Here is a 7,574-nt window from a genome sequence, read left to right on the forward strand (position 1 = left end):
AGCTGAGTGTAATCATTGATTTGCATGGAACTGTGTGATGCTTGGGGGCGACGCCTCACTGCAGGAGCAGTGGTTAAAAGTGCTCTGTGAGGCGTGGGCTCTGTAAGCTGGGAATGCATGCACATAACGTCTGAGGCTGGCGTGCGTGTAGGTGTGTGTCTAGGAGGGCGTGGGCGCGCCCGGCGCTGAGCAGAGGAATCGCCGAGGGGAGTGATCCCGTGACGGCGGCAGGGGCGAGGAGCCGTGGAGGACGGTAAGGCAGGATTGTTTTGTGGGTGCAGGGACTCCCTGTGGAGAGGGGGTGCTCTGTGTGGAAAGCGAGGAGAACGTCGATTCCTGACAGTACCCCCCTCTTCAGGAATGGCCTCAGGACGGTCCAAGAACGGTTTCTCTGGAAACTTCTTCCTGAAGGACTTACACTGGCGACACACTTTATCGCAGTGCGGCCAGATCCGCAAGCCGGGAGATTTCCCGGCTTGCTAGTGGCCGCCCCTCGGCGTGCCGCGCGTCATACTCGCGCGGTCACGCGTCTTCGGGAGCCTGCGCCCCCTGCACGCGCGTCCAGGGCTCCCCGAGGGAGCCCTGGTGTCCCGCGATCTGCGGGACGGCGGCAGGGGGTTCCGGGGGACCCGGCGGACCCGGCAGCGGGAGGGAGAGCGCCCCGATCGGAGGGCGCTCTTCCGCTGCTTCGGCGCGCGCCCGTTACACTCGGGCGCGCGCCAGGCTACTGCTGCGGCACAGAACGGGCAAATGCTCGAATAAACTGTGCCGCAGCAGTAAGAAGGGCCGGGGCATGAATGTCCTTTGAAGGTACCCAGGATCTCTCTTCAGGGCCAAAGCCCTTCCACTGCACCAAGAACTGGAGCTGACCCCTGGATAGGCGAGAATCCAAAAGAGAGTGAACTTCGTATTCCTCGTTATTTTGTACCGTAATGGGATCCGGTTTACGAGTTTGATCCGGAAAGAAGTGACTGGAGATAAATGGTTTTAAGAGAGAGACATGAAAGACTTTGGGAATCTTCATACTGGGTGGTAGTTGGAGCCGGAATGCCACAGGATTGATTTGTTCACAAATAGGGAAGGGTCCCAGGAACTTAGGTGCCAGTTTAGGAGATGGTACCTTGAGGTGGATATTCCTAAAGGAGAGCCATACCAAATCACCTGGTTTGTAACGGTGCCGAACGACGACGATGATCGGCCTGTAATTTCGATCTGCGGGAGGAGTTGAGAAGGGTAGACTGAATCCTGGACCATGCGGTTTGGAGGGAAGAAATGCGTTCATCTACGGCTGGTACTCCAGAAGGAATATTGGGGATGGGAAGACAGGGAGGGTGGAACCCATAATTTATAAAGAAGGGTGACTCCCGGGTGGACTCGTTTTTTGCAGAATTGACGGCATACTCTGCCCAAGAGAGGAGTTGAGCCCAATCATCCTGGAAATCGGATATAAAACATCTCAGGTACTTCTCCAGGGATTGATTGATTCTCTCCGTTTGTCCATTGGACTGAGGATGGTAGGCGGAAGAGAAGGAAGAAGAGATGCCCAATCTCTTCGTAAAAGCTCTCCAAAATTTGGATACGAACTGAGAACCTCTGTCAGACACAATGGACGAAGGGATCCCATGAATCCGGAAAATCTGCTCCGTAAAGATATCAGCAAGGGCGGGGGAGGTGGGTAATCTTTTAAGTGGAATGAAATGGGACATCTTCGAGAACCTGTCCACGACCACCAAGATAGTGTTCATTCCTCTGGACCTGGGCAACTCCACGATGAAGTCCATAGAAATGTGGGACCAGGGGCGGTCGGGAACTGGAAGGGGTAACAGAAAACCCTGAGGCTTTTGATGGAGAGTCTTGCTTTGAGCACACGTGGGGCATGCGCGGGTAAACTCCAGAATATCTTGAGACATCCTTGGCCACCAGAAATTCCGACGAATGAGATCAGTAGTCTTCTGTGGCAGGACGGCCTGTATCCGAGGTCAGGGAACAGTCCACACGTGCAGTTTCAGGATAAATGAAAACGTTCAGTGGCTTGTTGTTGACCTGTACCACCTTCTCATATTGTCTAGCCAGAGCTGGGTCCTCCCTCTGCTTCTGACGGAAGTCAGGAAGATCCAGGTCTGGCAAAATTCCCGTATCTATCTGTTCCCCACCCTGGTCATCCCCGGCCATGACCTGCAGTCCTTTGGGCTGACTAATGTTACCAAGAGTCCCAGCCTTTCTTAACCAGTCCTCTTTTTCCGCATGTCTCTGTTTACGTGTCTTTGGGACATGGTATCTAAGGGGAAAAATCTCTGGGAAAAAGGGAACAAGTCTCCGGGCTTCTCCGGTACCAGAGAAGTAGGCTCCGTAGGAGTAGGGGTCAACAATGTTTCGGGGTAGGGCCAGTCTCGGCCAAGTAGAACAGGAGCAGGTAGCCAGGGAGACACTCCCACTAGTAGGCTGGCCTCTTGATCCTGGATACGCAGTAGAACGTTCGCCGTCGGGTATCTCTTTGTATCCCCATGGATACACTCGATATTCCAAGGAGAATCATAAGATAATCTATTGCTTGGAATTAGGCCCTCTAGGATCAGGGTTTTTCCAGAGCCCGAGTCCAGCATGGCGTTTACTTTTGTCCCCTCCAGAGATGCTGGGACTAACCACGGATTGTGGTCCCCTCGGAGACAAGCTGTGGAGTGGTTCTGCCATATGAACAGACCATCTCATCATCTCCTGAATCCGCAACCTCGGTCGTCAGCGGAAGCTCTCGACGGGGCTCGGTGTTTGGACCTCTCCGCTGTTGGATGGGGTCCTCCCTTCTGGTTGGTGGGGTTATCCTCTCCACCGGGTGGGTGACAGGAGTCCAGGTTCTCGGGGAATACTGTGGGTGGCGGCCTCCCTTGAGTGATCCAGTGGCCTCGGACCCAGGATGGGCGTCTCTGCGGGAGTTTGTACCAGGAACCCTCAGAGATGGGAAAGGGTCTTCCGATCGGGTTGACTGGATGTCCCGAGCTGGGGCCTCGATTGTCTGCTCTCCTGCCTCTAGCATCACCGTGTAAGGAATCCGCTCCGCGGTTTACTGGTTGCCTTACCTTGCAGACCAGTGCAGTTCTGGAACAGCTCTCCTGATGTTTGCTGCAGCCTGGATTCACTCACCAAAGCAATACACACTCCCTCTGGTATCTACTGCAGCTGTGCAGCATATCACTGCAACCTATACTTGCATTCACTCATTGGAGCAGTACCTTCACACCCCCGCCGGGGATTGGCCCGCTGGCCTTTAAGTATTGCTTTCCCATAATGCTCCTTGCCGAGCATAGTCCTAACTGGATGTCACTACTGTTTTGCCACAAGCTCTCGCTTGTTCTCCTATGCTGATACCAGGTTCCGCCCTGCGTCCTTCAGCTTCCTTCAAGCCGCTTGTTCTCCTATGCTGATACCAGGTTCCGCCCTGCGTCCTTCAGTACCCTTCAAGCCGCTTGTTCTCCTATGCTGATACGGAGGTTCCGTACTGCGTACTTCAGCTTCCTGTTCTCCTGTGCTGAAGCAGAGGTTTCATCCCTGCGTCCTTCAACCTCCAGGATTCCTGCACTGAAGCGGATGTTTCGTCCCTGCATTCTTCAGTCTCCTGGATTCCTGCACTGAAGCGGATGTTTCGTCCCTGCGTTCTTCAGTCTCCTGGATCCCTGCACTGAAGCGGATGTTTCGTCCCTGCTTCCTTCAGCCTCCTGGATTCCTGCACTGAAGCGGATGTTTCGTCCCTGTTTCCTTCAGTCTCCTGGATTCCTGCTCTGAAGCGGAGGTTTCCCTGTGTATCTCCAGCTTCCTGGTTTCTGGGGCCTACTCTTTCCCTAATCTAGAGAGGCCGTGTCCTGGTTCCTGCGCTGAAACAGAGGATTCCCCAGTCCGCTCAGGACTCTTGCGCTGTGCACTGGTTTACCCGTGCAGCTAGGTGGTGTGCTATGCTGGTCTGCTTACCATCTCCTGTGACCAGCACCATGGGCCATGGTCGTCGCACGCGCAGAGGCCAACCCCGCGCTCCTAAGCTGAAGCGGGGCTCTCCTGACTACATGTTGCCGAACTATTGCTTGAACAATGTTTATCCTGATGTCTCCTGTCCTGACCCTGGCTTGTACAACGACGACGCTGTCTTCTCCTATCCTGATCCTGCGATATATGACAACGAACTGCGCAATCCGGATCAGCCTGTGCGGTCTCAGGTCGGTGCTTTTACAACCCCACCTCAGCCTCGCGGTCCGACCCTGGTTTGTGGCGAGCAGAACCCTGACACACCGGAAGCAATTGGTGTTTGCACCGGCCGTTCCCAGCTATCCTGTTGGGTGTCGTCGCCCAGGAAGTTTTCCACCAAGCGGACCGCTGAATCCAGGGAAAATGCAGCGTGTCTTTTTACCCAGGAGCGGGATGAGGGGGGCAGTATCTGTATGAACTGCTCGAGCACAAACTGTTCAAGGATCTCTGCCTTGTCATGTTTTTCCGGTTGTATCCACCTGGTATATAAGTCTACTAAGCGGTGGGCTACGACCCGGGGTCTGTCTCTGTTTATATATTTGACTGTCCGGAACCGCCGTTGGTAGGTTTCTGGAGTGAGGCCTAGGCGATCCAGAATAGCAGCCTTTAGTTGCTGATAGTCCATGGCCTCGTCTGCTGGTAGAGCCTGGTAGGCTGCCTGAGCTTCCCCTATGAGGAGTGGAGCCAGAGTCGTTATGCAGCGATCAACTGTCCAGCCGTGGGCCGTGGCTACCCTTTCAAAAGTGAGGAGAAATGCCTCTGGGTCTTCGTTTGGCTTCATTTTAGGCAGCATCACCGGTGGGTTATTTGGAATCCCTGATCTGCCTGGGGCTGGGCCTTTGGCCAGCAATTGGAGTAGCTTTTCCTCTCGCCGGGCCTGTTGCTCATCTTGCTGGGCCTGTTGCTCATCTTGCTGGGCCTGTCGCTCATCTTGCTGGGCCTGTCGCTCAGATTGCTGGGCCTGTTGCTCAGCTTGTTTCTCTGCTAGCTGGAGCTGTTGCTCAAGGAACTGAGAAAAAATTGTCTCCATTTTTTTTTTCCTTCTGTGTGTGGACAGGGCCCGTCCAACATCCCATTTCTGACACCACCTGTGGCAGGACGGCCTGTAGCCGAGGTCAGGGAACAGTCCACACGTGTAGTTTCAGGATAATTGAAAACGTTCAGTGGCTTTATTTCTCCACAGCAACATAACATGCGGGTACACTGTCCCTTTAAGCAAATAAATCCTGCTCCACGTTGGGAGAAATCTGACCAACACAGCAGTCCTAGCTAGCAGGCTGGCTGGCTAAACCATACCCAAACCGTAAGAGTCTTTTTAAGCAGTCATGCAAACAAATGAAAGAAATCTTACTTTGGCTGCAGTAAGTAGTGTGCTGTATCCTTCTGGCTAGCAGCACATCTATCCATGTGCTCTCATCTGAGACAGGCAGCTACTGCTGGTAACAAGATCCTTATCTACCTTGCTGGCTCTCAGGTGTCAGCTTACATCATGATTAGCTAGCTTCCACCTGAGTTAACCCTTATGAGTGCTGGATGAAGCACTCAGACATATGTTTCCCAGGCATAACTGATAGGGGTTGACTTCACCCTGTCACATCTTCTTAAAACCTGGATGACCTGCAGATTTAGAGGAGTGACCCCAAGACAGGACCTCTGGAACAAATTTGGATGGTACAAAGAGTTTGTTGTCGGGAACGACCAAGTCCTTGGGAATGCGTCTCTGGGAGTACAAAATCTTGTCAAGATTCTTGAAAGTAGACGTGGCGAGAATCCTCTCATGTGGAAGGATAGTCTCCAACGATTCCTCTGGCCTCTCTTCAGAAGAATGTATACGGGAGAGTGCGTCTGCCTTTACGTTCTTGGTCCCGGGAATATAGGACAGGTGAAAATCGAATCGAGGAATAAAAAGAGCCCAACGAGCCTGTCGTGGACCAAGGCGTCGAGCATTCTCTATGTAAAGAAGGTTCTAGTGGTCCGTGAGAATAGTAAACGGCTCTTTACCCCTCCAGCAGGTGTCTCCACTCTTGAAGAGCCATCTTCACGGCCAGAAGTTCCCTGTTACCCACGTCATAGTTCCTCTCGGCAGACGAGAATTTCTTGGAAAAATATGCACAGGGATGTAACTTATCTTGGGGCGTGGGTCTCTGGGAAAGAACGGCACCAGCGCCGCAATTAGAAGCGTCGACCTCCAGGACGAAGGGAAGTTCGATGTTGGGATGACGGAGAATAGGTGCGGATATAAAGGCTTCCTTGAGTGTCTCGAAGGCGGAGATGGCCTCGGGTGACCAAGCAGAAGGATCAGTTCCTTTTACTACGATAGTAATTAGCGAACCCTAAAAAACGTTGTATGGCTTTGAGAGAGTTGGGTCTTGGCCATTCAGTGACGGCTTGAAGTTTACCGGAGTCCATCACAAAGTCCATCATAAACCCCTCATCGGAAATGATATACCCCAGGAACGGAGTAGAGGTCGTATGAAAGGTGCACTTCTCCAGTTTGGCGTACAAATGGTGTTCACGGAGACGGGAAAGGACGTAGGAGGTGTGGCGTATATGGTCCTGGAGATCTTTGGAAAAAATCAGGATATCATCCAATTATACAATAACAAAAATATTGAGTACCTTACGAAAGACGTCGTTGATGAAATCCTGGAAGACAGCGGGAGCATTACATAAGCCGAAAGGCATTACTAGATATTCGTAGTGTCCACTACGCGTGTTGAAGGCCATCTTCCATTCATCCCCCTTCCTGATGCGCACCAGGTTATAGGCACCACGTAGATCTAACTTGGAAATTTTTTTGGCCCCCTGTAATTTATCGAACAGTTCGGTAATAAGGGGAAGGGGATAACGATTTTTAATAGTGATGTGGTTTAAACCCCTGTAGTCGATGCAAGGCCTCAACGACCTGTCCTTTTTCTTGACGAAGAAAAACCCAGCCCCTGCTGGGGAATTGGAGTGACGAATAAAGCCTTTCTTGAGATTCTCCTGGATATATTCATCCATAGCGTGAGATTCTGGTAACGACAAGGGGTAGGTCTTGGACTTGGGTAGGGAGTAACCTGGAACTAGATCGATCGGACAATCGTAAGTCCTGTGTGGCGGCAAGAGGTCTGACTGTACCTTATTGAAACGTCCCGGAATTGATGGTAAACGGAAGGTAGAATAACTTCGGGAACAGAGGTATTGGCCAGCAGTTGATGAGTCTCGCCTGACCTCGGCCTCCAGGAAATGGGGACAGAGGAAGTCCAGTCAATGAGAGGATTGTTAAGCTGTAGCCAAGGAAGACCAAGGGTGATGGGTATCCCAGGTGCGTGAATGGCATAGAGAACTAAGATCTCCTTGTGCAGATGTGAGGACAGAAGCAAGGGAGCCGTCTCTAAGGAGATGTGGGCCGGGGTAAGAGGACGTCCATCGATACCGACGAGTGCGATGGGAACCTTCTTTCTCACGAGTGGTATGCGGTTTAACCTGGTGAATTCAAGATCCACAAAGTTTCCTCCAGCTCCTGAGTCAATGAAAGCGGCGGTAGAAGTCTTGAACTTATCGCCTGAAAGGGAGACTGG

This window comes from Ascaphus truei, chromosome 15 (genome assembly GCF_040206685.1).
Source record: "Ascaphus truei isolate aAscTru1 chromosome 15, aAscTru1.hap1, whole genome shotgun sequence".
Classification (NCBI taxonomy): Eukaryota; Metazoa; Chordata; class Amphibia; order Anura; family Ascaphidae; genus Ascaphus; species Ascaphus truei.